The sequence below is a fragment of the Lagenorhynchus albirostris genome, chromosome 11 (genome assembly GCF_949774975.1).
Source record: "Lagenorhynchus albirostris chromosome 11, mLagAlb1.1, whole genome shotgun sequence".
Taxonomy (NCBI): Eukaryota; Metazoa; Chordata; class Mammalia; order Artiodactyla; family Delphinidae; genus Lagenorhynchus; species Lagenorhynchus albirostris.
Window position 1 is genome coordinate 26,272,527 of NC_083105.1, and position 26,803 is coordinate 26,299,329.

The 26,803-nt window shown below is 42.0% G+C and overlaps 1 protein-coding gene and 1 non-coding gene across 3 annotated transcripts in view; both read left to right on the forward strand.

Annotated features, from left to right (window-relative positions):
• Window positions 1-26,803, forward strand: part of TMCC3 (transmembrane and coiled-coil domain family 3) — a 69,298-nt gene that overhangs the window by 20,522 nt on the left and 21,973 nt on the right. The window contains exon 1 of one of the 2 annotated variants that reach the window (XM_060165026.1): window positions 10,775-10,839. The exons of the other annotated variant lie outside the window; for it this stretch is intronic. The gene's annotated coding sequence lies outside the window, so the exon portion shown is untranslated. Of the gene's footprint in view, window positions 1-10,774; window positions 10,840-26,803 lie in introns of those variants that run through there. 2 annotated transcript variants of the gene reach the window in all.
• Window positions 26,254-26,360, forward strand: LOC132530132 (U6 spliceosomal RNA). Its single transcript, XR_009543689.1, has one exon. It is a non-coding gene; the product is annotated as a U6 spliceosomal RNA (small nuclear RNA).

The window sequence follows — 26,803 nt, forward strand, 5'->3', positions numbered from 1 at the left end:
AAGAAAAATGCACAGCCTGAAAGTTGAGAATTATGTTTTATTCAGTGGACTTTCTGAGGACTCAAGCCCAGGAGGCAGCCTCTCAGATAGCCCTGAGGGACTGCTGCGAGCCAGGAGGTATAGGAGTTTTTGCAACAAAAACTCGAGAATTGGAACATCAAGAGATCATAGTTAAAGAAAACCAGACATGTCAAGTTAATGAATTTAGCACTTTTCTCTTTTGGGGAAGATGGAAGAGGCTGGGCTGGTTGAAATCATTCCTTTGATATGCACTTTATCTGGGACTAGTATCCTGTTTTTCTCCATCCTGGATCCCCTCAGGGTGCAAAGTTGGGGGAGGCTGCGGTGGCTGATGGCTCACTGGCCTCTAGGTGCCCCCATCCTTTGTTTACCGATGTGGCAGTTGACATTCTTCGTCCACACATGTTAAAAGGAAGTCAGTTGTTAGGGTGGGCCTTAATCCACCATGACTGGTGTTCTTTGAAATGGGGGGATTTGGAGACAGACATGCACAGAGGAAAGATGATGTGAAGACAGAGGATTAGTGGAGGAAACTACAAGTCAAGGAATGTCTGAGAAGCTGGGAGAGAGACATGCAATGGCTCCTTCCCCAGGACCTGCAGAAGGAGCATGGCCTTGCTGACGCCTTGATTTCAGGCCTCCATAACCGTGAGACAATACGTATCTGTTGTTTTAAGCCACCCAGTTTGGGGTACCTTGTTACGGCAGCCCTAGAAAACCAATACAGTTAGCCGACACGTTTCCTATCCACCCACGACAACTAAAGAAGTACTAATACCTGGACCCAGCGTGAGTAGAAATACAGAAAGCCTTGAAACCCCAGGATTTCGAGGTACTTGGTTAGCAGATGGTTATCTCTGTGATCGTCCAAATTATATAAATATTTTTTACCATCTAAATAAGCACATTCTTCTAAATTGTCTGTAGCAAACTCATGGAACCCCAAGAATACGTCTGTGGACCCAGTTTGGAAAACTCAGGTGTAGGAATAAGAGAAGCAGCTCAGACTTTGGTTCTGAGTTCAAATCTCATCTCTGCTACTGTGCAGCTGTGCAACCCTGATCACCTCGCATAATCTACCTGAGTCTGTTCTTGAACCTTGAACATGGCACATGTTCAGGAATCAGCTGGGGCACGGAGCCTGGGGTGAAGGGAAGAACCCGGAGAGGGAACTTGAAGAGAGTCGGTGAGACTGGGATGGATCTTGGCCTGGCTGACAGATGGGGTCTGATTCCCCTGTTTGAACACTACCTGAGAGGTTTCAGCCAAGTGGTTTTTCCCCTCAGAAAGTCAGATTCTTTTGCTCATGGGGCAGCAGAAGAGAACACCGGGTTCAGGCATGAGCCTTGTTTCCTTGAAAAGGTACAGAGACTCCAGAGACAAAGTAACCTGTCCAGGGTCAGGTGGTCTTGTCAGTTGGGTTATTTTTTATTTAATAGGACAACCAAAAACCAAAAAGGAGTTGTGTTGGTTTTTCCTTTTTTAAAAAAAATAACAGCTTTATTGAGATATAATTCATATACCGTACAATTGACCCATTTTAAAGTGTACAAGTGAATGACTTATGTATACTCACAGAGTTGTGAAATCACCACTACAGTCAATTTTAGAACATTTTCATCACCCCCAAAAGAAACTCCGTATCCGTTAGCAGTCATTCTCCATTTCCTCCCTCCCCAAACCCCCCAAGCCAAGGCAACCACTAATTTACGTTTTGTCTCTATGGTTTGCCTGTTTTGGACATTTTTTGTAAATGGAATGAGATATAATGCGGTCTTTGTGTCCGGCTTCTTTCAGTCAGGCTAATGTCAAGGTTCTTCCATGGTGTAGCATGTGTCAGTACTTCATATCTTTTTATTGCCAAATAATATTTCATTGCATGGATGTATCACATTTTATTTATCCAGTTGATGGACATTTGGGTTGCGCCCATTTTTTGGCTGTTACGATTAGTGCTGCTCTACACGTGTGTACAAGTTTTTGTGTAGGCGTTTGTTTTCATTCCTCTTGAGAACATACCTAAGGGTGGAATTGCTGGGTTATATGCTAATTCTATATTTAACCTTTTGAGGAACTGCTAGAGTGTTTTCCACAGCAGCTGCGCCATCTTTTGTTCCTGCCAGCAGTTTATGAGGGTTCTGTTTTCTCCCTATCTCTGCTAACACTTGTTATTATATATCTTTTGATTGCGGTCATCCTAGTGGTTGTGAAGTGGTATCTCATTATGGTTTTGTGTTGGTTTTTGAAATTTCTTTTAATGAACGTAGTTGTATTCATTATATGAGGAGATGGATAAAATACCTTTAGCTGCAAGGCTGCTATGATTAACAATACAACTTCGAAATTAACTTCCATGCTTTACCACATTCCTTCTTACTAGTCATTTCTCGAAGCTGTGTATCCAAAACCAGAGTTGGATAGAATAATTGTCGTTGAGTTTTCATGGCTTGACTTTTACTTCGTTGCTGAAATTGCACAAGCACAAGTACCTAGAGCTTCCTGGTCCTCCCCATGCCACAGAGTCCAGGGTTGGAAGGCCTTGTCAGCAGCCAGCCTTTTGAGGGATGTAGTAGGTGTCTGGCCCATGTCAACTTAGGTAAGTGACCAGGGAGGGCATTTGCTCATGATTCTCCCAAGGGTTAGCTGCTGCTGGGCAGATGTGGTGGCTATTATAAGTGGGGACAGCCAGAACTGGCCCCTTGCTCCAGTAAAGAGGGACTCCATGCCCTCTTTACAGACAAGCTTTGTAGGCTGCAGATTTTATTGTAAAGAACAAGGAACGGAACAAAATGCAAAACACTTACGAGGCCAGAAATAGATGTTGGGTGAACAAATGATTGGCTTTGGGCTCCAGACAACATTCTAATATGGCAGCTTGGAGCAAGCTGTTGAAGCTCTCTGAGCCTTGGTCCCTTAGCTGCAAAACAGAGACAGGGAAATGCCTCTGCTGCTGGGTTCTCGGGATGACCTAAAAAGTGCACAGCTCATGGTAGGCACTCAACAAATGTTAATTCTCTCTCAAGTAGCTCTGCTATTAGTCTCAGGTATTTTTTTCCTACAGGTTTCGTCCAGCTCCAGATACAACAGAACACAGGGTTGGTTGTACTGTTTAGCTTATCTCTTCTTTACAGAGAAATCATGAGCTCTTGGCAAAAATTAATTATTGGTGGAAATGAATATTGCAATTTGGTAGCTGCTGATTGACACATTATTTGCTAAATAGCTACTCAAATTTCAGGAAACTTACCTGGAAGGGAAAAAAAAGGAAGAAATCCTAAGAATATTTTCATCCTCTTTGCCAGGTACTTATTTATAAAACCATCTTCTTGGGAAGGTCCCAGCGGACAAATTTTTATGAAACACTGTTTAGCTTTGGCTCAGGAGTTCAAGTTAACCTGCCTGAAATAAAAGGGTTGGGTCCTTTTTGGCGCTCTTTGCCTTAGAAATTTTTTTTTTTTTTAAAGGACTGTTCTTTTGGTCACTAGATCTTTTTTTAGACCTTCGGGGCAGTCATAGTAACAGGCTCCATGTCTGATTGGGTTCCATGGCAACAAAGGGTTGTGACTTTATTAGGGGAGGATGGAGCATGCCAAGAAAGATAAAAATCAGAGTATGGAAAATGTCTGACCAGATGAATGTGTTTTTTGGATCCTGTGCCCTGGAACAGAAAGGTTTCCCAAAGTGGCATCAGTCTCCATTACAAATTTCAATCTCATTGGGTTATCATTAGGTCAGAGGGGTCAGTGCTTATTTCCAAAAGATCTGTCTGCATCTTTGCTTTTTATTCACTCATTCATCCTTTTCTGTATCTTGGTTTGTTTTGTTTTGTTTTGTTTTTTGAATCAAAACAGCAATGTTGTAAGAACCTAGCGGAGATAATTCTGACTTCAAAGGTAGAAAAGAAATTTAGCACATTCTTTGTGGAACTGATTACAGCTGTAAATTGTGAGACCTGTGGGAGGACCAATTAGAGGCAATTATAACTTGATTGAACCCTCCCTGAATTAAAGCTTGCTGTGTGCTTTCCAAGCTGGGGGTTTAGTTTCCCATCATTGTTTCTTGTTGATGGGTTTAGAGATACTGGTTTCAGGGCAAGGTTGTGGAATCTCTGTAGGAGCTGTCTTCTTCTCTCTCCCAACAGCAAGGTGCAGGCTGTTGCTATAAATGAAAGTGTGATTATTAGACTTCTTTTGCTAAAGTTTCTAATATTTGATCAAGAAGTAGTGAGATCGGAGGACTTTGAATCTCCCTCACCTGGTTATAAATGTGTGGGACTGTATTTCCTTTTCTATCAGATGTGCTGTTTTATGTGTCCCCTCATCCTGATACTGAAAGTGAAAGAACCCTAAGCGGCAGGTAGCTAGATGTTGGACAGCCTTATAGCAATAGTTATTCTTTAAACCAGTGGCATGTAATGACACACCCTCTGCCTTCAGACTTCATTAGTCACTTCCTTGGGGCTTCATCATGGTGAATCAGAAATTTCATAGATACTCATGATAAACATAATAATAAGTAATATTGATATAAGAGGCGAGAAATAGATCACCAGGTTTCAGGTGTCCCAGCTATGATTAATCAGCTGGTAAGTCCTTGGGAAACTTATTTAACACCTTGAGCCTTGACTTCCTTATCTTAAAATGAGTTTGACTGGAATTGGTGATTCCCAGAATTCCCTGTTTATGAGAACAACCTGGGTCACTGGTTTAACATCTAGAACCTCTATTAGAGATTCTGATTCACTAGGTCTAGGGTGGGGCAAGGATAGCAGGGGCCCTAGGTGATCTTACAGTTGGATGTTCAGGAAATACCAGAAGAGCTCGGTAGTTGTCAGACTTTATTTGGACATGAGAATGGGGTGGGGGTGGGAGGGAGAAAGGAGGATGTGTGATCAGGTGATCGAAGCCACGATCTGAGAAACATCAATCAGTCTACACTACGCGAGGTCCCTTCCAGCCCCAAAGGTGGCTTTTCTACATGTTCCCCCCCGCCGTACCCCACCTCAGATAAGCCAGAAGCTTTGATGGGAGGGCCTGGTGGGTTCTGCTTACAGCCAGCGCTGGCTCCAAACTCCATATCAGTGTTCGAAAAAAATTGTTTTAAAATCGTGGCGTGATGCAATAGTGAACACCTTTGTTTATAGAATTTTCTACTCTGTCGTGTGTAGTTTCGTTTGGATAAGACACAGTGTTTGCTAAGCATGGTTACTTCTGGTGTGCGTGAGGTAGGACCAGCAGTGTAGAAATTACCTGGAGAGCTGGTTAAAAAATACAGGAATTGGACTCCCAGACCCAGAGAGTCAGTAAACCCTATCTGGAGCTTGAGCATCAGTCTTTTTTTTTTTTTTTTTTTTTTTTCTTCCCAAGGTTTTGACAAAAGTTGTGGGCTCCTCCCAACCTCACCCCAATTTCCAGAATAAAACTAAGTTTAAGTGTCAGCACACATGTTTAGCACAAGGGTGATGGTTAAATCGAGCCACTTAGATTATGGAAGAGTCTATAACACATACAGCAGGTACTTTGGAGAAAAGAAGCCTGGTCTTCTGAGAGGCTAAGACAAGGGTTCCTAAAGTGTAATGATGAGATTACCTGCTGGAGCAAACACATTTTAATGTATATCCGCTCTATAGAGTTTCTGTTTGTTCCTCGTTCTATTTCCTTTTTAACGAAGATTGAATGACATTGTTAAATGAAGTGTCTTGTAGATCATCCATGTAAGCCCAAATTATGAAGGTTCACTTTGTTTTCCTATTAACTAGCTACACTTAAAAAGTGCAAGTTCATAGGAAAAAAACCCATAGTACTAAAGGGCACATGGTAGAAAATGCAGTCTCTTTCCAACGTCTCATCCTCATCCCCAGAGATAAGTGATGTTAAGTTTCTTATGTATCTTTACAGAAATGTTCTCTCAAACAATGTTCTCACAAAACCTATATATATCATTTATTTAACCAGTCTCCTACTGATAATACAATTTAAGTTCCTTCTAGAGTGCTTTTTTCCATGTTTGTTTTGCCTCGTAATACTGTACTGAGTATTTTTGTACATCTGTTTTTCTGTAACCGTATATGGATAAATTTCTAAAAGCAAAATTGTTGGGTTAAAGGGCATGTGTCTTTTAAATAGGGATAGATGGGAACAAGATGTCCTTCCAGAGGGTTGTACCAGTTTACCAGGGAAATCTTTTATTTTCAAAAGGCTTTCCTGCCCCAGTTGGTTCTGATGCAGCAGATAAGCAGCTAACTCTCCTTGTTTACTCAAAACCTGTGTCACCAGGGCCTCTGGTTGAAGGAATTAAATGAGATATTTCTTGAGAAAGAGAATAATTAAAAAGATATCTCGGGTTTTCAGAGGGAGAAGAGAATAGAGAAAGGCTTGGCAAAGCAAGTGACTAACCCTCCATTTGCCAGGAGAGGGGCTTTGGATCACACGAGCTCACAGAACCTGAACTGGGTTGGGAAGCGAGTCAGGCAGCCCTGCAGCAGAATGTGATAATGAGAAAATCATGCTCTAGATTATGGTAAACCATTTCCTGGATCTGACCTGCTCCTTCAGTAGATGCCGTAGGGCAGTTTTGGGTGAAGCATTGTGATGAGATGCTCTTCATTTTAAACACGTCTATTGGCAGTCATGGTGTAGTAGTTAGGTGTGTGTAATGTGTGTTTCAAAGTAACGTCTAAGTGGAAAGAATTACATCTCAGTAGTCTGTCAGTCAGATGTGTGTGCATCTCCTTAATGCAGGTCAGGAGCCAGGTGGCAGGGGGATTGTGCTGGTTTAGTGGCAGTTGCCATACGGCCTGGCTGTGTCTCTCTGCCTTCATTTTGCCTCCTAGTGACAGCGAGATAGGAGAGGATCTTATAGACACACAGAAAATTAGTTGAGTCTATTCAAGTCTGGGAGGTTCAAGTCCATTCGAGGCAGGGAAGGATTGGGGGGTATCTCGGAGGGGGTCGGTATGTCAGTGAGGAGTCAGAATCTTAGATATTGTCTAAAGAGGGATGGCCGGCTGTATTGTATGACTTTAAAGGTAGCCATCCGGAGTCCAGACAATCTAAGAGCAGCAAGAACCTCGGGTTAGGGCTGGGCATGTTGGGGAGAGGGATACATGTTCTTCCTCAGCGCGTAGGTACCCAGGTGCCCTCTAAAATTGGTCATGCTTGAGCCGTACCACCTGTGGCCGAGTCGAAGGCAGCTGGGAATTAAACAAGTCCCGAAGACCGTAGCTGTGAATTGGATCATTCTCTGTCTTGAATCAGAATAGTTAAATGAGCCAAACAACTAGAGAACTTTGAGACAATCGTAAAACAAATTTATATTGGAAACCTGTGAGAATTTTTTGGAGATATTTATGACTAGACACAGAACATGAAGTAGGTATGCTAAACTAGGCTGTCGATGAAAGAATGAGAATATCTGAAGCTACCAGGGAAGGATCAGGAAGCAAGGAAGAGGTGATCGTTAATGTGTTTCAGCCAAGTAAGTTGGAGATGAAATAAAATATCCAGTGACCAAGATGTTTTCAGACTAGGGAGGCAGCCATAAAAATGGGTAAGACAGGGCTTCCCTGGTGGTTCAGTGGTTAAGAATCCGCCTGCCAATGCAGGGGACACGGGTTCGAGCCCTGGTCCGGGAAGATCCCACATGCTGCAGAGCAACTAAGCCCGTGCGCCAAAACTACTGAGCCTGTGCTCTAGAGCCCGCAAGCCACAACTGCTGAAGCCCTTGTGCCACAACTGCTGAAGCCCGCACGCCTAGAGCCTGTGCTCTGCAACAAGAGAAGCCACCACAATGAGAAGCCTGCGCCCCGCAACAAAGAGTAGCCCCCGCTCACTGCAACTAGTGAAAGCCTGCGTGCAGCAGCGAAGACCCAATGCAGCCAAAAATTAAATAAATGAATAAATAAAATTTTAAAAAATGGGTAAGGCAAATTAGAGCCTAAATTTGAAGGCAAAACCAGGAGAAAACTGAACAAGCTTGGCTATGTGGAGTTGAATTCTGTGTGCCTTAGTGGTCAGTATGATTTTTAAATCTTATTGTAGTTTTTTTTTTTTTTGTTAATATTTATTTAGGCTGCTCTGGGTCTTAGTTGCGGTATGCAGGATCTTCATTGCAGCCCGTGGGATCCTTAGTTGAGGCATGTGGGGGTCTTTTTTTTTCCTTTTAATTGCGGCATGCATGCGGGATCTAGTTCCCCGACCAGGGATCAAACCCGGGTCCCCTGCATTGGGAGCACAGTCTTACCCACTGGACCACCAGGGAAGTCCCTTATTGTAGTTTTTTTCTGTTTGTTTAATTTGGCTGTGTCGGGTCTTAGTTGTGGCACATGGGATCTTTGTTGCGGCACACGGGCTCTTCGTTGTGGTGCACAGGCTTCTCTCTAGTTGTGGCACACGGGCTCAGTAGTTGCGGCGTGCAGGCTTAGTTGCCCTGTGGCATGTGAGATCTTAGTTCCCTGACCAGAGATCGAACCTGAGTCCCCTGCATTGGAAGGCAGATTCTTAACCACTGGACCAGCAAGGAAGTCCCCCTTATTGTAGTTTTTAAATGTCCATTTAAGAGTTATAAATAAAGCAAAATGAGCCTAACAAAGAAAGTATATATTTTTTGTTATATACAGAGTATACTGTTGATTTAAAATTTGGTTTAAGGCAAGACCCATTTGCTAGAATTCATTATTTAAAATTTAATTTAAGACCTTTACTTGAACTGAGCCAGAGGATAGAGGCTGTGTAAATACTAACATCAGTAGACACTCTTCCTCTTAAACATTACGGTATAGTTTTACGCAAAGAGTAAAGTTCTGTTACTTTGACAGGGCTTTATTAGACCCGACAAAATTTTCTTTCTTTTGCGAACCCCCATTGCCCTTTTCTCCCCCCATCACACCCCCAACACAGAATTAAATCAGTACCGTATAAACCACATAACCATTTTGAGATCTTTGCGTTAGTTATTTAATGTCAAGGGCAAGAAACCCTGGTCTCCTAGACTCATTCTGGCCTGAGTTTTTCATTTGACTTATGGCAGTTCAAATATTTGAGAATCTCTTCATGCCAGGAAGGTCAAAGGGGATTCAAAGACGGGTGACTGACAGCAAGGCAACTTGTAATCTGTTGCAGAGGTTAGTACTCAAATTATTATAATAAAAAGCAGTATATGATCACAAAAGGGCAAGAGAAAAATATTTAATATTTGTGTCTGGCCTGACATAAGGTTCTTTACTGATCTTATTACATTCCAGGAGGAATTTCCTCATATGAGACTACAGTTTCAAAAAGGTTAATTTACTTGCCGGAGGTCATACAGCTGCTAAGTGGCAGACTGGGGATTTGATCAGGTCTGCCTGACACGGAAGTATCGGTGAGCTGCCCCGAGGCACTGTCACTGATGGGCTCCAGTTCTCTTTCTTAAGCCCCTGTCTCTCTGAGTGCCCCTCTGGACACCTGTGCTTAAATGTCCCACAGGAGCCTCGGATTCATTATGTCTGATGCTGAATCCTCCGCTACCCCAAATCTCTTCCTTCTCCTACCTCTCCTCAGTTGCCTGCCTTGTGCTTGGCTTGATCTTTTGGCCACCAGAAGGGATGAAACAAGTGGGGTTTTCCGTGACTCTGCCGTTCACCCCCCATCCGATTGGTATCACGCCCTTTTGATGCTGCCTCCTTTGTCTGCCTCAGACGCTGTTCTCTCCTTTCCCAGGACCACCCTGCATCCAGCCGTCACCAGCTCTCGCCTTAGATGACTACAGCTGGCTCCAGTCCGCTCCACTGAGATGCATTTGCTCTCCTGCTTTTTCAGAAGGACTTGTCTGAAACAGGGATCTGATTATCCTAATCCCTTTAGCGGCTGCCACCTGTCCTATCAGCTGAAATCTAAACGCCTTGGCGTGATGTAACTGGAGCCCTCAAAATGTCATCCCTGTCTGCTGACCCAGTTCTTCTCCTGCCTCCTTGGCCGTGCCCAGTACCCTTCACATCTTCACCTGCCGTCTGGCCGAATGAATCAGAGCGCACTACCTGAAGCACCTTCTGACTGACAAGTCTCTTTCTTCCTGCCTTGCACCAGCCTTGTTTCCTCTCCTGCCTTCCTCCCCCTCCTCTGCGCCCCCCACCCTGGCTACCCCTCCCAAGTGCTGCCTTCTAGCACCGTGTACACCTCCTATGGCACTCATCCCTTTGCAACTCCAGCACGCCTCGCTGCGTCTGAGACTCGAAGGCACCGGCGAGCATGTGTCTCATGAATGAAGCAACAGAGGAAAGAGTCTCCTGACCCCACTCACTGCCCTTCCCTACGCGCTTGGACCGCTTACCGCTCGCCCTGCCTTCATCCATGTTGGGGTTTCCTGTGCTCGGTTCACTGCTTTGCATTGGCTCTGCCCAACTGGAGTTTGTTGAATTGAGCCTGTTTCCTAGTCGGTAAATCAGGAGTGCCAGGCTGGACATCCTCTAAGGTCCTCTCCCACCCCCAGAGTTGTGTGACAACAGGACTTTGTTCTAGTCTGCCTCTCTCCAAATATACAGAATGCATATCTTTTCTTCTGACAGTACCAAGAGCCCGTTTGTCAGCAGTGGGTTGAATACAGTGTATTATTGCGGGCAGTAGCATTGGTTACAGTGCAGGGTGTGGAGTTTCTCGGAGACAAACACGGGAATACCCAGAGATACGTGAGCAGTATCTCCAAAGCTCAGGGTGAGTCATGGTAGGAGCTGTTTGACTATCCAGCCTGCCTGCCTTACAGGCTCAGATGCCTCTCAGACAGGGTGGGGAGTGAACTGTTTGCTGATCCCAGTCTGCTTCCTGATTTGTGGTGCGACGTTTGGTAAGTCTCCTCCCCGCTCTGCGGTTTCAACCAGGCTGTGTAAATATGTATCGTAGAGCTGTGTAGTAATTCGTATCCTATGAGATGCTTGAAAGACATACAGGTTATTTGGGGGCTTTTAATAGTTGTCTTTATGCTTGGCCGAGTCCTTCCGTAATCTCTCACTGGATTTCTAGATACTTAAACTGCTGAAACTCCTAATGAGCTACCAAAATCCTTATCGTTTGGTCCTTTAAAAATGTAAATTCAGTGAGTTTGATTTAAGAGGTGAGCAAGTATCTGACTGAGTAGGAGCCTGCCGGTTACTGGCTGGAAAAGAGCCAGTTCTCCTCTTACTTCCCTGTCATTTTGAAAGTGATCCCGGGTCTGACCAGGCGGAGTTGGAGTCTAACGTTGTACTTTAACACCCGGTCTGTTGACAAGCGGACATCCCTCCTTGAAACTTCAGACTCCACAGAACTGACTGCGAGACCGCGTGTGGTGTGGTGGCTGTGGTTGGGAGAGCAAGCAGCGGAGGGGGAGCGTCGTGATCTGAAGAATCAGGGCTCCCCCGCCGGCTGTCCTCAGCCACCCCGTGGTGGTGGATGCAGTGCCCCCTGTGGGACAGAGAAGGTTCCATATCACCTGAACTCTGCCTATAAGAGCTGCTTGAGCTCATGGGAAATCCGTATTCAATTTGTGGTTGTGTGTGTGCATCTGTGTCAGCGAAGACTTTGGGATATTGCTGCAAAATAAATAGTCTTTCATTTCCTGGACGTTAAAATATTTTGAACACTTTTATGAATTCAGGTCATTTTTCCACCAGTTAGTTCTGTATTAAATGTTTACCTGGAATGTCACAAAGGTGGGCTTGTTGTTGATAATGATCCCCAACCTTTGGAAACAAACAGCTTGGGTGGGTGGGGGGTGAGGGGTGTGGAGAGTTGGAGGAGTTTGCTGCTTATTGTGTGATCCTTTGAATCTTGGAGATTAAATTTCTGTTGTTAAAAAAAAATTGGAGGGCTAGTTGCAAAAATAATTGGAGGGCTAGTTGTTCTGACAGCAGAGCATCTTAATAGCCTCATAGCATTGTGAGCGCAGTGATTGACAGAGATTGATGTGCACGGTTTCAGTTGGAATGAAAGGGAGAAATTACCACCCAAACTGCTAGAGCACAGCTTGTGAAACAACTATAGCTGCCGTCTGTGCAAGGCTAGGAATGGGTCTCTTCTTGCCAGCCGCCGGTTGACGGGCTCTTCTGGAGAAGCCCTTGCAACGCCGGCCAGCCGCTCCCCCCAGGCTCTTCCTCCTCTCTGTTCCCCTGTTGCGGCCACTGAAGAGCTCAGTCGGTTACCTAAAGTACAAACATGGGTTGTTTGCAGGCTGCCTGGCGGTTGCTTTGTAGCCTGGGGGGAATTTGGGGCTCTCTCCTGACTACATCCTTCACATTCCAGGGTGTGAGCCACTGAGGATAATGACCCAGGGAGACTTAAGTCTGGACCTATTTATTGCAGGAGGTGGCCTGAGGGCCTTTGAATCCAGGTCACAATTTAAGTAGGGCCTCAAATTTAGATTTTAACATTATTACCCAAAGAGTTAAGTATAGACCCAGAGATAAAAGCAATGGGATTAAAAGAAGATGTTATTTATCATATAACTTAAACGTGTACACACACGCACACACGCACACTCAGTTTATTTTACTGTGTAATTTATTCCATAGTTTTTATTTTTAAGTGTTTGTAAAATATTATATATAGAAGATATTCTATTTTAGAAAGTAACATGAAACACCCCTGCACCTAAAACCCAGGGCAGGAAATCAGACTTGACCCTCTGACCTTTTCCCTGATTCATATCCCGCTATCACAAGCCTCCTCACCCAGGAGGTGATGCTGTCCCCAGGTTTGTGTTAACCGTCCCCTTGCTTTTTCTCTATCGTTTACTACCTGCGTGTTTATACCTAAACAAGAGTTTGCCAGCATTTGAACTTTATAAAGTGGAGTTCATACTGCATGTGTTCTTCTTTGACTTGCTGCTTTTAAAACTTATCCACTTTAAGTCTTGAAGCTCTGGTTCATTTCATTCCACTGTACAAAGGCACACAAGGTACGTGTATCCATTCTATTGCCTGTAGACCTTTGGGTTATTTTGGGTGGTCGTTACTGTTGTTTTCTGTTGTGGACATTGCTGCTATGAATATTTTTCATGCACTGTCCTAACGTGGGCACTTGTTCTTAGGAATGGAATTTCTGGGTCTCTAGAGCTTGTGTATGTTCAAATGCCAAACAATTTTTCATGTTTTAAGAAGTCAGTAAATGTAAACATTTCAGATATATCTTGGAATCCAATTCCATTGCTTCATTTAAAAATAAATGCTAGGACCATCAAAAAAGTTTTTAATGGAAGTAGTCCTGCCTTGTTTTGGGTCCTGAGCAACTTCAACCTTAAGGAGATAGCTTTAATGCTTTTCGTAGATGTTACAGAAACCATTTTTGAAGGGCAAAAATCAACCTTTAGAACCTGAGAATCACAAATAAAACAATCTAGCCCTCCAGAGTCACATGAGCCACATGTAAACTGTCGCTCGATGGACCCTGTGAGTCTGTTCGGCTACCACAGATGAGTGAATACGTAGAGTTGGCTCTCCAACCCTGTGAATGCAAAACCATTTAACATACGGGACTTGGGCATCATGAGGGGTGCCCCTGGAACCATTCCTTACGATGCCAAGGGACACCTGTATATGCCTGTCACACACTGGTGTCATCCGCGTCTGTGGTGTTCTCAGTGAAGACCCTCTGTGGGAAAAATCATTGCCCACATGGAATAGATTCGAAGCTGTGAGCATTAGGAAACTGAGTTCTCAATAGAAATGTTTCAGTAGGATTTGTCCCTTGAAGAGATGGTATTTTGGTTACATCATATAAAAGTGGTGTAACATTAGTATACATTATTTTTTATGGGATTTTCGTTTGAAACCTGCTAATTATGACTTGGTAATTCCAGCTTAGTTCCACAACTTTTTTTAAAGAACTACCTTTTGAGACGTGGTCTTACTTCCTTGGGAAATTGGATTTAAAAGCCCTCTTTTCAGTAGGGAGTAAAAGTAATTACGTAAACTAAATCAAGTTAGTTTGAGTTACAAAAATACTATCCTGAATATTGAGGCCAGTTATTTTGCTATTATTATTAAAATCACAGGTCCTAAGAGGAAACAAAGAAGTATGTTAAGTGAGCTAATGAAATTTTGTAGGTATTTGCTTTGAGGTTGCAGACTCAACCTCAAAGTGGGTTTAAAAAAAATATGACATGGGCTTCCCTGGTGGCGCAGTGGTTGAGAGTCCGCCTGCCGATGCAGGGGATACGGGTTCGTGCCCCGGTCCGGGAAGATCCCGCATGCTGCAGAGCGGCTGGGCCCATGAGCAATGGCCGCTGAGCCTGCGCGTCCGGAGCCTGTGCTCCGCAACAGGAGAGGCCACAACAGTGAGAGGCCTTCCTACTGCAAAAAATAAATAAATAAATAAATAAATAATAAAAATAAAAAATATATGACAATACAAGGTGGGGAAAAACCAAACTATACCAAAAAGAGAATATAAAACAAAAAGTATCTCTGGTCCCAGATTCCCAATCCTATTCCCCAGAGGTAATTACCATCCACAATTCCTAAGACATCCTTCTAGAAATTTCTCTACAAATAGAGTACACTTGTATCACATTTATATAGACCCCACCACTGCCCCTCTTTTAAAGCACAAATGAGTGTGTACTATAGATATATAGCTCTGTATCTTTCTTGCTTAACAATTTAGTTTGGACAGCTTCCCTTAGTAGCCAGTTGAGATCCACCTCTATTTTAGCGTCTGCATTGTTTTCCATTGTAATAGTTTTTTAAGTGGCTCTCCATTAATGGATATCTAAGCTGATTCCAGAATTGGAAACGTAATGGTGGTGGTAGTGGTGATGGTGGTGATTAAGGCAGACTGTCCTGTTAGAAGAAGCAAAGAATAGGAGAAGGAGAAAAAGACATAAATATTTTCATCTTCACTTCTGTTCTTTAAATCTCTCAAAATTTTTTTTTTTTTACCTGTTTTAATGTGTTTGGAGAACTATATGGAAGCTGAAGAGAACAAGTTTTTTTTCTGCTTGCCTTTCCTTCCTTGTGATGGTCATAGTGCTGGAAGAGATTGCGATATTTAAGGATATGAGGGAAAGGAATGTGTTTACAATTTGTTGGCTAAAGAGCTGGGAGATTCCAGTCCTCTTCTCTCCTACTTCTAGTGCAAACAGCACCTTATTGTAACAGGAGTATTTCTCATAACCTGATTAGCAAACCTTTCTTAAGATAATTAATCTCTTGGGACCGTGGAGGACTTTCATTAAACAGAGCTTATCATTGCATTAATATTTCTCTAAAGGTGTTGGTTGCCTATCCAAACACCATTTTCCTTCCCTTTCTGCCTGGCTGGCAGAGCCCATACAGTAGAGGCTGAAAATGTTAGATACTGCTTCCACAGCCTCCCTTGCAGCTAGCGCATGGACGTATGACTCAGGCCCGGCCAGAGGGACCTAAGGAGAAATCTGCTGAGGAGTTTCTGGAAAATATTTTCCTTCCTAACAAAATATGAAAGAAGAGCAGTATTCTCATATATAGCCAGAAATTGTCTACATGTGATTCTTAAAACTGCAGTAGCTCACTTGCCTCCATGAGAGAACTTGCAAATGCCCTGAAGATAGTATAATGAAGAATTGACAAGAGCTTGGATCTTTGATAACATTCTTTATTTATTTATTTATTTTAATTTATTTTTGGCTGAGTTTGGTCTTCATTGCTGCACGCGGGCTTTCTCTAGTTGCTGCGTGTGGGCTTTCTCTAGTTGTGGCGAGCGGGGGCTACTCTTTGTTGCGGTGCGCGGGCTTCTCATTGCGATGCCTTCTCTTGTTGTGGAGCACGGGCTCTAGGTGCATGGGCTTCAGTCGTTGTGGCCCACAGGCTCAGTAGTTGTGGCTCTCGGGCTGTAGAGTGCAGGCTCAGTAGTCGTGGTGCGCAAGCTTAGTTGCTCTGCAGCATGTGGGATCTTCCCGGTCCAGGGCTCCAACCCAGTATCCCCTGCATTGGCAGGCGGATTCTCAACCACTGCACCACCAGGGAAGCCCCCTGATAACATTTTTAAGCCACCAAATTAGCCCTGTCCGCTGATCTTCTTAGTTTGTGACATCATAAGTGCCCTTATTATTGAACGTCTTTTATCCAGTTACTGAAATTATCCTACCTGATGTGGAATTTTATCCATAGGAAATGCTGTCAAAGTAGAGAACTCAGTTATAGGACAGTTGAGTGCCTACTGTGTTCAAGAGGCAATATGAGGCTGTGGGACTGCAAACAAGGGGGAAAAAGAATAAGGCAACTAATGATATGAGGCAGTAATGAATTTAGTGCAACCAGAGGGACTCAGACAGTAAGAGCAGCAGGGGTTCTGAGTAAGCACTGTTTACTAGATTGGAGGTGATAAGAAACACCTCTGTGTGGAAGAGGTTAAACTGAGTCAGACTCTGAAGGAATCCCAAGGTTTTGGTAAGTAGAGAGTTGGGGATGGTATTCCAGGAAGCCTGAAGTTTTAGAAAGAACATAGGCTATGGAATCAGACCTGAGCTGGAGCTTAGGCTCATCACTCACTAGTTTGTGAACTTGTCAAAGTCTCTGATTTCTTTGATACTCATCATGATAGACTAAACATAACTTGTAGGATTGGGGTGGGGATTAGAGACAAAATATGTCAAACATCTGTCATGCTGACGGGCACGTGGCAGGCACCAGGTAGATGGTGGAGGTGGAAGGTGTGGCTGGACTGCATGTTGTGGGGTGCGCATGAACAAAGGTAAGGTGAGTTAGTAGAAGTGATCTGGGTATGTTGTTCTTGATCTGGTCAGAGATCACTGGATCAGGTCATTTGGTCTAGGAAAGAAGGTGTGTGTACAAAATCTGGAGAGAGACAGGATTGGGTCAAGACATGGAAGACCTTGACTTTTCAAGTAATGGAATTTGGACCTCATCCTATAGACAACTGCGGTGACCATTGACGGCGGGGCAGCCTGGAGACAGTGAGATGAGTTAAGAGATGGTTACAGGAGTCCAGATATGCAGTATAGAGGACCTGAACCGAGCAGGTATCAGATGTTGGAAAGAAAGGAAGGGTTAGGTGTTAGAACATCAAAAAAGAAAGAGAACTTAGTGATGTGTGAGGCAAGGGGGAGGAAAGACTTAGTAGTGAGCCTCAAAAACCTGAATGCCTGTCAGTTGTTCAGTGTGAAATTCAGAACTGACTTGGAACACTTTCAGATAATCATATCCTAGGTTGGGGCAAGAACATTTGGCAAGATTTATCGAAATTTTCAATGAAAGATGCTATATTAGTGGTAAAAAAATGATAATGCCCAACTCTGCTTGTCATTTAATTCTTGCCTAATTATGTTCATCACTTTCCCACTGTTTATATATAATATTTGGTTTCTTTGAAGGATGTGATACTTAATAAAATAAACATACCCTTGCCTCTGATTAGATATGATTGAACACTTTGAGTCAGCCCTGTAATATGAAGTATACGTTCAGTAATTGTTGACTGCATGTTAACCTAGTATGAAAAGCAGTTGAGCAAAATTTTCTGACACAGGGATTATGGTCCTTGCAGATACATTTACAGTGGCCTTATTAATAAAACATCAGTCAAAGGAACATCTAAAGTAAGGATGACATCACAGGCATCATCAAGTATAGAAATCAAAGAAGTTTCAGTTCATCAAATTCAATAACGTCTTGGGCTGAATGAGGTTTCATAGTGTTCTCAGTTGGTGAATCTTGAACAGATGGTTCTCTAACATTTTGGAATGCTGAATAAGGTAGATGGACTGAGTCAAATTAATAAAGTGTACCACACTGGAGTATTAGTGTGTAGTTAGCAGCCCTTGGAGTCTTATTAGTTCATCAGCTTTCCCAAAGTAAGGCAAAAGAAAACCCTACCATTCATATATCTTAGGGAAGTAGGCACTCTTCCATTTGGGCACAAAGTTAATGTTTTCCAATGGTAATTCTGCACAAGGCAGTTCTGTAATCAGCTCAGAGCAGGTGTCCTGTCTGAGAGTTTTTGCAGTCTCGTTGGGAAGTTAGGGCACTAAGCCAGGTACAGGCCTGTGATTTGGTTCCAGTTCCCAGTAAAGAGAGAAAAAAAGAATCTGTCATTGAAGCTTTCCCAAACTACCTTCTATCCTTCACAGGCTTTTTTTTTTCCCCTTTTACAAATCTAATTTGGATTTTTAAATATTTTTCCTACAGAATTTGAGTCATAATAGATAACACAGTGTAGATTAGGTGTACTGTGGTGCCTTCCTACAGTCAGAAGAATCTTGAGTTGTTTTCTGTAACTGTGGCTTACAGAGAGGAGAATATGATTTGCAACATGCATATGTTGAAGGATTTCTTTTTTCAATCCGTAAATAAAAGACAAAAAGAAGTGTATCCTTCAGGGGAGTTGTTTTATAATTCTTGCCTTTTCTTTCACCCTAGGTAAAAATTTTGCCCTTTGTCATCTGTCCGACCCTTCTGATAAAAAGCACCGGGCACTGTGATAATTAGTTTAGCATTTCAGATGAGTAGAGATGGAATAAATAATCAATCATGTATTTCTGAGACAAAATGTCTGATCTTCCATCATGTGATGGATACGGTTACTTCAGGTGAGAATTCAACAGCCCTTAACTTCACATGATTTTTTTAATAGTAGATCTGGTTACCTGATCCCTGCATCCCAGACAGAGACCCACTTAGTGTTGCTGTGCAGTGCAGTGTGAGTGTACAGGCACATAATGATGAAGTCTTCCAAATTCATTAATAAATCCTTATGTGACTATGCGCAGTACATGAACCAAGTCTGAAATCCCTATATGTACAGTATAGTCATGGTTCTGTGTTGTTAAAAAATTAATAAGAATCTAAGCAGTGTCTATATTTAAGGGGGGTTATGGGTGATTTTCCCCCTACTCATTTTGCTATTTCAACTTCTCCGTTTCTCAATATTTTATTTTTATGATTAAAAAAATTTCCCCTTGCCTGCATGATAAAGTGTCAAGTCTAGCATGGTTTACATAGAGCCTGCCACAGGCTGTCTGTATTCTTCAGAGTTTCATGCCTCCTCCCTTTAGAAATACTTGCCCTGTACCTCTTTCTTGCCCCAGCCCTCGATCAAACCCTGACTTAGGATGACCCATTTAGCTCTAAATTCTAGACACCCAAAGAAACTTTTCGTTTCCTAAATATTCTACTGTTTGCCTCTGTGGATACGGTTCTCTTGGCTGGTTTTTGAGCCTCCTCTTCTAAGGCCACGTCAAATATCATCTTCTTAGCAGGTGTCTCACTGAAGCCTTACTTATTTCCACTTCTTTGTTTCCTGTAGTCCATATTACATTTTTCAACAGTTGTATAGTTCTGTATGTCTCCCAGCCCAACAACTCCTAGACTAAAATTTAGCATATTCATCTTTCTGACTCCAGTGCTTTTAGGATACTGCCTGGCTCACAAAAAATGCCCAGAAAAACATTTTTTAAGTGTCAGTTCTGTATCTTAGGGTGCCTGGCTTGGAACCTAAATTAATCAGTTCCTTTAACTGTCATAAAAACAATTGGGGCTCAGTGAGTAAGCCTTAGTCGTACTTTGTGTGCTTTTAGTTAAATTCAGCCTCTTTGAGAAGCATTGGCTTTCTAAATAACTATTATGTAATGAACCAGGTCATTTTCAATCTGCATCAACATGGTATTTAGGATTTTGCTGCCTTTTGCAGAATGTAAGATTAAATATTTTCGTGACTAAATCTAATGTATTTAGTTACACCATAGGTATTAGTGCCCTGCTAGTATACCATACAGATTTCTACTCCTTTTCTGTATTTTGTACATTTGCTCTTCTATATTCTGGTACTGAAAACAAATATTTATTAGAGAGTATCATGAAAATTTCCGAAACTTTAAATATGTTAAAGAGCTGACAAAGTGCAATATGAATTGACACACCATTGAAATTAAAGTTCTTTTCCTGCTAGAACTGAACAAGTTTGTATGTTAATCAACATGCATTTATTGAGTACTTATATGTTATAGGTACTGTAAAGATAAAATAGTAGTTTCGACAGCTCCTGAATTTGTATTTTCTATGATTTTTTTGTATTTTATTTACTTAATTTTTTAAACTATTTTGTGGAATAACTTGTAGTAACATGCATACATCTTAAATGTACAGTTGGATGATTTTTACCTGTGTTGCACCATGTAACTGTCCCCTGTGTCAGTGTTGTCCGTACCCAGCACTCCCTTGTGCCACCTTCTGGCAGATCATTCTCCCTTCCCCTGCTTCCCCATGAGCGTAACCAGTTCTGATCTCCCTATCCTTGGAATCATAGAGCATGTCCTTTTGGGAATGTAGTTTCTTTCATTAAGAATGACATTACTGAGATTCACTTATGTTGTGTGTTAATAATTGTTCCTTCTTTTTGCTTGCTGAATATTATTTTTAACTGCTTTTTGCTTCATTTTCATTTTGGTGAATAAGATTCATTATACGGAAGTGTAAATATTCAATATGTGTTAATTGGTATGTGCTGAGGGCTGCCAGCTTTACAGACCTAGTAGCGATAGAACTGTCGAGAAGAAGAGCTGCAAAGGCTTAGAGGTTGCAGAGTTCAGCCACTTCATTTTCTCAGATGAGGGACCTAAGACTGGAGGGTTAACTAGACCCCAGGCCCCGCGTGGATCTAGACCAGGTTTCTTCCTGAGGTCAACATGCTGCGTCACAATTCAGACTTGGTCATATGGATGATCCCAGTTAAGAGGAAAGCAGTCTTGGGAAGCTAGTAATTTAGAAATCAGTCATCAGCAAGACTTAATACGTTGGCCCATAAATGGTAAGAATTTCAGTTATCTGGACATTTCTTTCATTCATCTATAATATTGTACTTCCCTCTTTGTGTCAATTAAATTGAGGGGTTACTGATTCTGTTTATGGAACTTCTTCTTTTATTAGAAGCAGTGCTTAAAGGAGAAGGAAGGGGCATGTTTAAACCAATGTGCGTGTTTATTGTGATGTTTTCAGTTTCAATGCATCGTCTTGAACTTCTGCCGTTCCCGGATGTTGTTCTTTTAAAGCCTCAATGAAAACCACAAAGATGATTTTTAGGATGAGAAGTCTTAGGGTAAATTCTGATTCTGTGATCTCTGTAAGTAAAAAAGTAGTCCTTGGGCTTCCCTGGTGGCGCAGTGGTTGAGAGTCCGCCTACCGATGCAGGGGACACAGGTTCGTGCCCCGGTCCGGGAAGATCCCACATGCCGCGGAGCGGCTGGGCCCGTGAGCCATGGCCGCTGGGCCTGCGCGTCTGGAGCCTGTGCTCCACAACGGGAGAGGCCACAGCAGTGAGAGGCCCGCGTACCGCAAAAAAAAAAAAAAAAAAAAAGTAGTCCTTAATCTTACACCTTTCTGCTAAGGTAGTAGTGATTCATAGAAAGTTCCATAGGAAGGCTTTTAAAGAAGAGATTAGTGGACTCAAAGCAATGGAAGATTAAATCCCTTACTGTAACATTCTTCAGAATGCTAGAGCCTCCTTCAATATAATCAGTAAACATAGAAACAAGTGGCTTATCATTTTTCCTAAATATAAAGCACTGGTTTTCAAACAGAATTGAAACCCATTAGTTGGTTATGAAATAGATTTAATGAATAGCAACTATCATTTTATATTTTTAGACGGAAAGGCAGAAGGAAGAGTACGGCAGATACCCATCTGTGTTACCCAGATTCAACAAACATTTTCACATTTGCTTTGTGTCTGCGTGTATGTATGTTACATTCAGATATCAGGGCATATCTTTTCTGATATGTATCTAAAAATAAGGACTTTTCCTATATAATAAAATTAACATGCCTAACAAAATTAATTGTAATTTCCTAATACGCAGTTGTCTAAAAAATGAGCTAACCAACTGTGTTTTTTTAAAATACTGTTGCATGTATAAAGATAAGTGTTTGATAAGATTTGTGTTTCAGTTATGTATGTGTGTATACATGTGCACATATGTATGTATGTAGTGGTACATATGTATTTCTTACTATGGGTCTCATTCAGAATTGGGAGTAGACTGCTTTATAGCATAGGAAAGTTGGTTATAATAAGTATTTGCTACCCAGTGATACTGCTAGTTCTGTGCTGAGTATTGTGTGGTGTCTAAAAAAATGAATACTTCTAGTAATCTAAAAATCCAACAAGGAAGATAAAACAAGTAGGGACCCCCACTCAACAGTATAAATAAGAGCCAAAATGGATCAGGAAGGATAGGAAGTGACATGGGCCTCAAGGAAGAGATTTTTGAAGGAATGGTAGGATTTGGATAAGACAGAGAGGCCTTGGAAATGTTGTGTCCAAAGGGAACGATGTAACTACTGAGGTTAAAAAAAAAAGTACAGAAATGTATTGTGTTCTACAATGCTGGGATCTGTCTGGTGGAGGTTGGAAGAAAGGAGGAAGACATTGGAGAACTGGAATGGGAAAAATTACTCAGATTAAATACCAACAGGAGGAAGAACCCAATTCCTTTATTAAAAAGAAGAATCGTACATCTTGAGCATTTTGTAACATGATGTAAGTGGAAGTTTAGAAGACGAGTGTAAGGATTCGCCATGGACTAGATAGATAGAAGTAAAATGTTGAAAGCAATGAAACCCGATTAAACCATTGCCCTTTGTATATGTGAGGTAGGGAGTTGGGGGCGGGATTCAGGTAGATGGACCTGGAAATAGCAAGGAAGTGTCAATCTAGAGAGAAATTGCTAGACAAAGAAATAACAGAATTTGGTGGCAGCTTGAATAAGGGATGAAGGAGAGAGAACCTGGTAAAATTAGAGAATGAAGCCATTGATAGATAAGGTCATGGGATTAACTATAGCCTGATTGAAAAAAAATCTCACACTTTATATAAAGACAAGCTTCCATGACATAATACTCTCAAGAAATAATTTAGGAGGTTTTTTAGAGAAAGTAGCAAGTTATAATCATTAGATAAGCTTTTCTAATACAATTTCCCCTTGTTTTGCCTAAAGACTTAGAGATAGGAAATGTTAGACATCTGTCTTTAGGGTCTTAATTTAGAGTTCTGGTTTTACTGAAAATAGCAACCTAGAAGATTAATGACACTTATTTAAAAATTAAGGACCAGATATTGAGATTTAAAATTTTAGTCATTAGAGGTACTGTACCTTTTTAAAAGTTAGATTAAATCACTCGAATACTAGGTCGTCTGCTTTTGGGTTGGTGGGCAGTTTTAAGAAGTATTAGCTTTGCTGTTCAGGTTCATCGAAACTTGATCCTTAAGGCACTTCCTGGCGTGCGTTTGAGACTCCTCCCTCTCTGCGGCAAGATGCAGATGCACGCACAGGCAGATTCCATGGGGTGGCAGTGCTCAGCTTCCACTGGAAGAGCTTAATCATGACAACAGCAGCACCATTGTTCTTGTCTCTGGACTTTTCTGAAGTTCCCACCTATTGGGGGTATGTTGTGTTTCATAAACGATAGCTCACACTTACAGCACTTATTCTGTACAAGGCCCTGTTCCAAGCACTTCATAAATATTAATTCATTTCATACTCACAGTCACCCTGTGAAGTCGACACCTGCCCCTGCTTCACAGACGAGGAAACTGAGTCATAGAGTAAGTAACTACTTGCCCAAGGGGATACAATTAACATGGCAGAGCTGGGATTTGAACCTGCATAGTCTGGCTCTGAATCTGTGCTCTTAAACCACTAGCTTAGGCTACCACTGTGCCACAGTTAAGCTCTGTTTAGGACACACGGCTTTGGAATCAGGGCTTTTCCTGTGAATCTGAGCTGGCTAGTTGCTGCAAGTATTGTGAGTGGCCCTAGAAGGCTGTTGCCTCCGTTTGGAAATACAGTCAACCCAAATACAGACTTGGATTCTAAGAAGGGTCATGGTATAGTGTTTATCTTTAAAAATCACAATCCACAATTCAATTCATTTCTTGCAGTTTCCTTCCTCCCAGATTACAAAACAATAAGTTCCTAGAGGACTATTGTCTCTCCGAAACATGACTCTTTGGTGCTTGTGAACTGCTGTAGCTGTGGGAGAAGGAAGCCTCCTCTTATCTGCATCTTGGTAGCAGAGCCTCTAATGATTACAGTATCCACTAGAGCTTTAGCCAAAAGAGGGAGTTGATGTGTAAGCTGGCATGTTCCCCTGGCATTGAGAATCATTTTTAAAATGGTTAAAACAGAAGCAGCCTACATTTTTTATTACACAAGATATCTTGGGATTTAAGCTAGTGTTTCATTTTACTTATTAGATGTCAAATTTGGAATATCTCCAGTAATTGCCTTATAGCACCAAGAACTGTCCAAAGCCGTCCGTTAGTATTCTCCCTTCTGGTTTCTCTACCATGCATACTTTTTACTTTGTAATATTTAACGGTAGCACAGTGATTTAAGTAAAGGAAATTTTAGGCATTGTAAGGGTTATGGAAAACATGTTCATGTCTAGGAAAGGGTCTGGTATATGCAGTAGGATCTCAGTAGAGGTTGGAAATATTATGAAAGCCCAGCCCTTGGAGCCAGGTGGAGTCACAGCTCTTCTACATGCGAGCTTTATGACTTCAGATAAGTCCCTTACTTTTTCGATCTGGAAATGAGAATAATTGTTGTAATCTCAGATTCTTAAAAGGAAAAATAAAATAATGTATGTGAAGCATTTAGAAAATTATACGATACTTAATACGTCCTTCGTAACTAGTAGCTTCTCTTTTTAAAATAAATTTGAACTGTCTTGCCAAGATCCTGTCCTCTTTTGGACGATTCTTCTTGATGCCTGCTTTTGGCCTTAAACAAGTCATTGCCTTCTTAGACTTCAGAGGATAAAAGGGCTCCTTTACTTTTGTGTTCCTATTCTATTGAACTGTGATTTCCTAAGGCACAAGGAGCTATAATCGTCCCTTGGTATCCCTGGGGCGTTGTTTCCAGGACCCGCCTTGAATACCAAAATCCTTGGATGATCAAGTCCTGTAGTCGGCCCCAGCTTCCGCAGGTTCAGCCACAGGTTGTGTAGTGCCCTAGTATTGATTGAAAACAAATCTGTGTGTAAGTGGACCTGTGCATTTCAAACCCATGTTGTTCAGGGATCATCTGTACCCTTGACATTCTTGCTGGTGTATTGGCTAAATTATTTTTTAAAGTTTTTCATCTAATGCAATACAAGACTGCTTCCTTATATGCTACCACAAATAATGGATTGAGCTCAGACATGGATGTGTTAGAAGGAGCAGGCACCTAGTTCTCTGCAACAGTTAGGATGGTAACCGCAGCGGAAATGTCACTTAGGAAGGGAGTACACCTGCATGTTCTGTACATTGTGGGTCTTAGAATCTGTCGTTTGATAATTGGTTGCCTGTATTCTGCTTGGAGCAGCTAAGAGCCGTGAGACACATTAGTCTCCTGAATATCTGATCTCTTGCATGAATCACAGCCATTAATTAACAGTCCAAAGTCCACTCTGTCTTGAAAGCAGTCCAGCACCACCTCAGCTGTAGGTTCTTCTTGATCTCGTTGCAAGCAGCTGAGAGGATGTTAAACATGTGGGACAACTGGCTGCCCCAGTTGGTTCTGTCAACCATTGATTCACGCAACAGATAACAAGGTCCTATTGAGGAAGGAATGTGGGGCAGGACACAGGTGGCTTAGGAGACATTCCCTCCCCTCCAGGCTTCAAGACAGTGGGGGAACAAATGTTACACAAATGCTTACCAGACCTAGAGAAGAAGTACTGGAAAAGGGGAACATGCAGATTTGGGGGAGAGTATAAAGGAAGCTGGGCATGGGAATGGGGGAGGCTTTGTGGAAGAGACAGTGTTTGGGTTGGTCCTTGGAAGGTACCTGGGGATGGAGGTATGGAAGGCCAGGGTGAGGTGCTTAACACGGAGATTTAGGAGAGTGCGTGAAGCATTCTGGGGTTTATTGTACTAATGGAATGCAGTGAAGGTTAAAAGCTTTAGAGCTTGGTACAAATCTTGGTTCTGTGTCTTATTAGCTGTAACCATGACTTATCTGATGGCTCCTCACTTCCAAATCTGTAAAGCAAAGCTAATGGCGCCTACTTCATGGAGCTGCGGGGAGTAAAGGAGAGCGTGTATCAAGCTGCATCCTTACTCTGGTGCTGGTGCGTAGATGTGCTCACCGTAGCATTACGGATGAGTCTGCTGGTATAGGGTAAGACGGGACCCTGATCAAGAGCATTTTAAATTCTTCGCTAAGGATTTCACACTTTAGGGAACTTAAAAGATTTTTGAGAAGGAACAGGACGTGGTCTGTTTTATCTTTTAAAAAGATAATTTTGTGCTCGCTTCGGCAGCACATATACTAAAATTGAAACGATACAGAGAAGATTAGCACGGCCCCTGCGCAAGGATGACACGCAAATTCATGAAGCGTTCCGTATTTTAAAAAACTAAAAAATAAAAAGATAATTTTATTCAGTCCAAAGAAGTCAGAGTTGTTACATTGATTGTCTCATTTGAAGGTCCAGCATGGCTTCAAAGTAAGGTTGTTTTTCCATACTAATAAATATCAAAATGTTGATTGAATGCATTTTTCATGGACATCTAAAGGTTTTTTCTTTAAATGTAATGCTGTTCATAATTTTGGTAGAACTGAAAGCAGCTTTTTATTTCCAATTGCTATTTGGTGAAAATGCTGCTGGCTTACATTAGAAAAAATAAAGTTGCTCAAGGGAAATAACTTAAGTATTGCAAAAGGGAAAGAAATGAATATAGATCAGTTTTCCTTTGCTCCCTCATAACTTAGCTATGTTATTTCTAAGCCCTGTGTGATGTCTAGTAGTGTTCTGATCCATTTAAAACAGAATTCTATACTACAGGTCATCCAG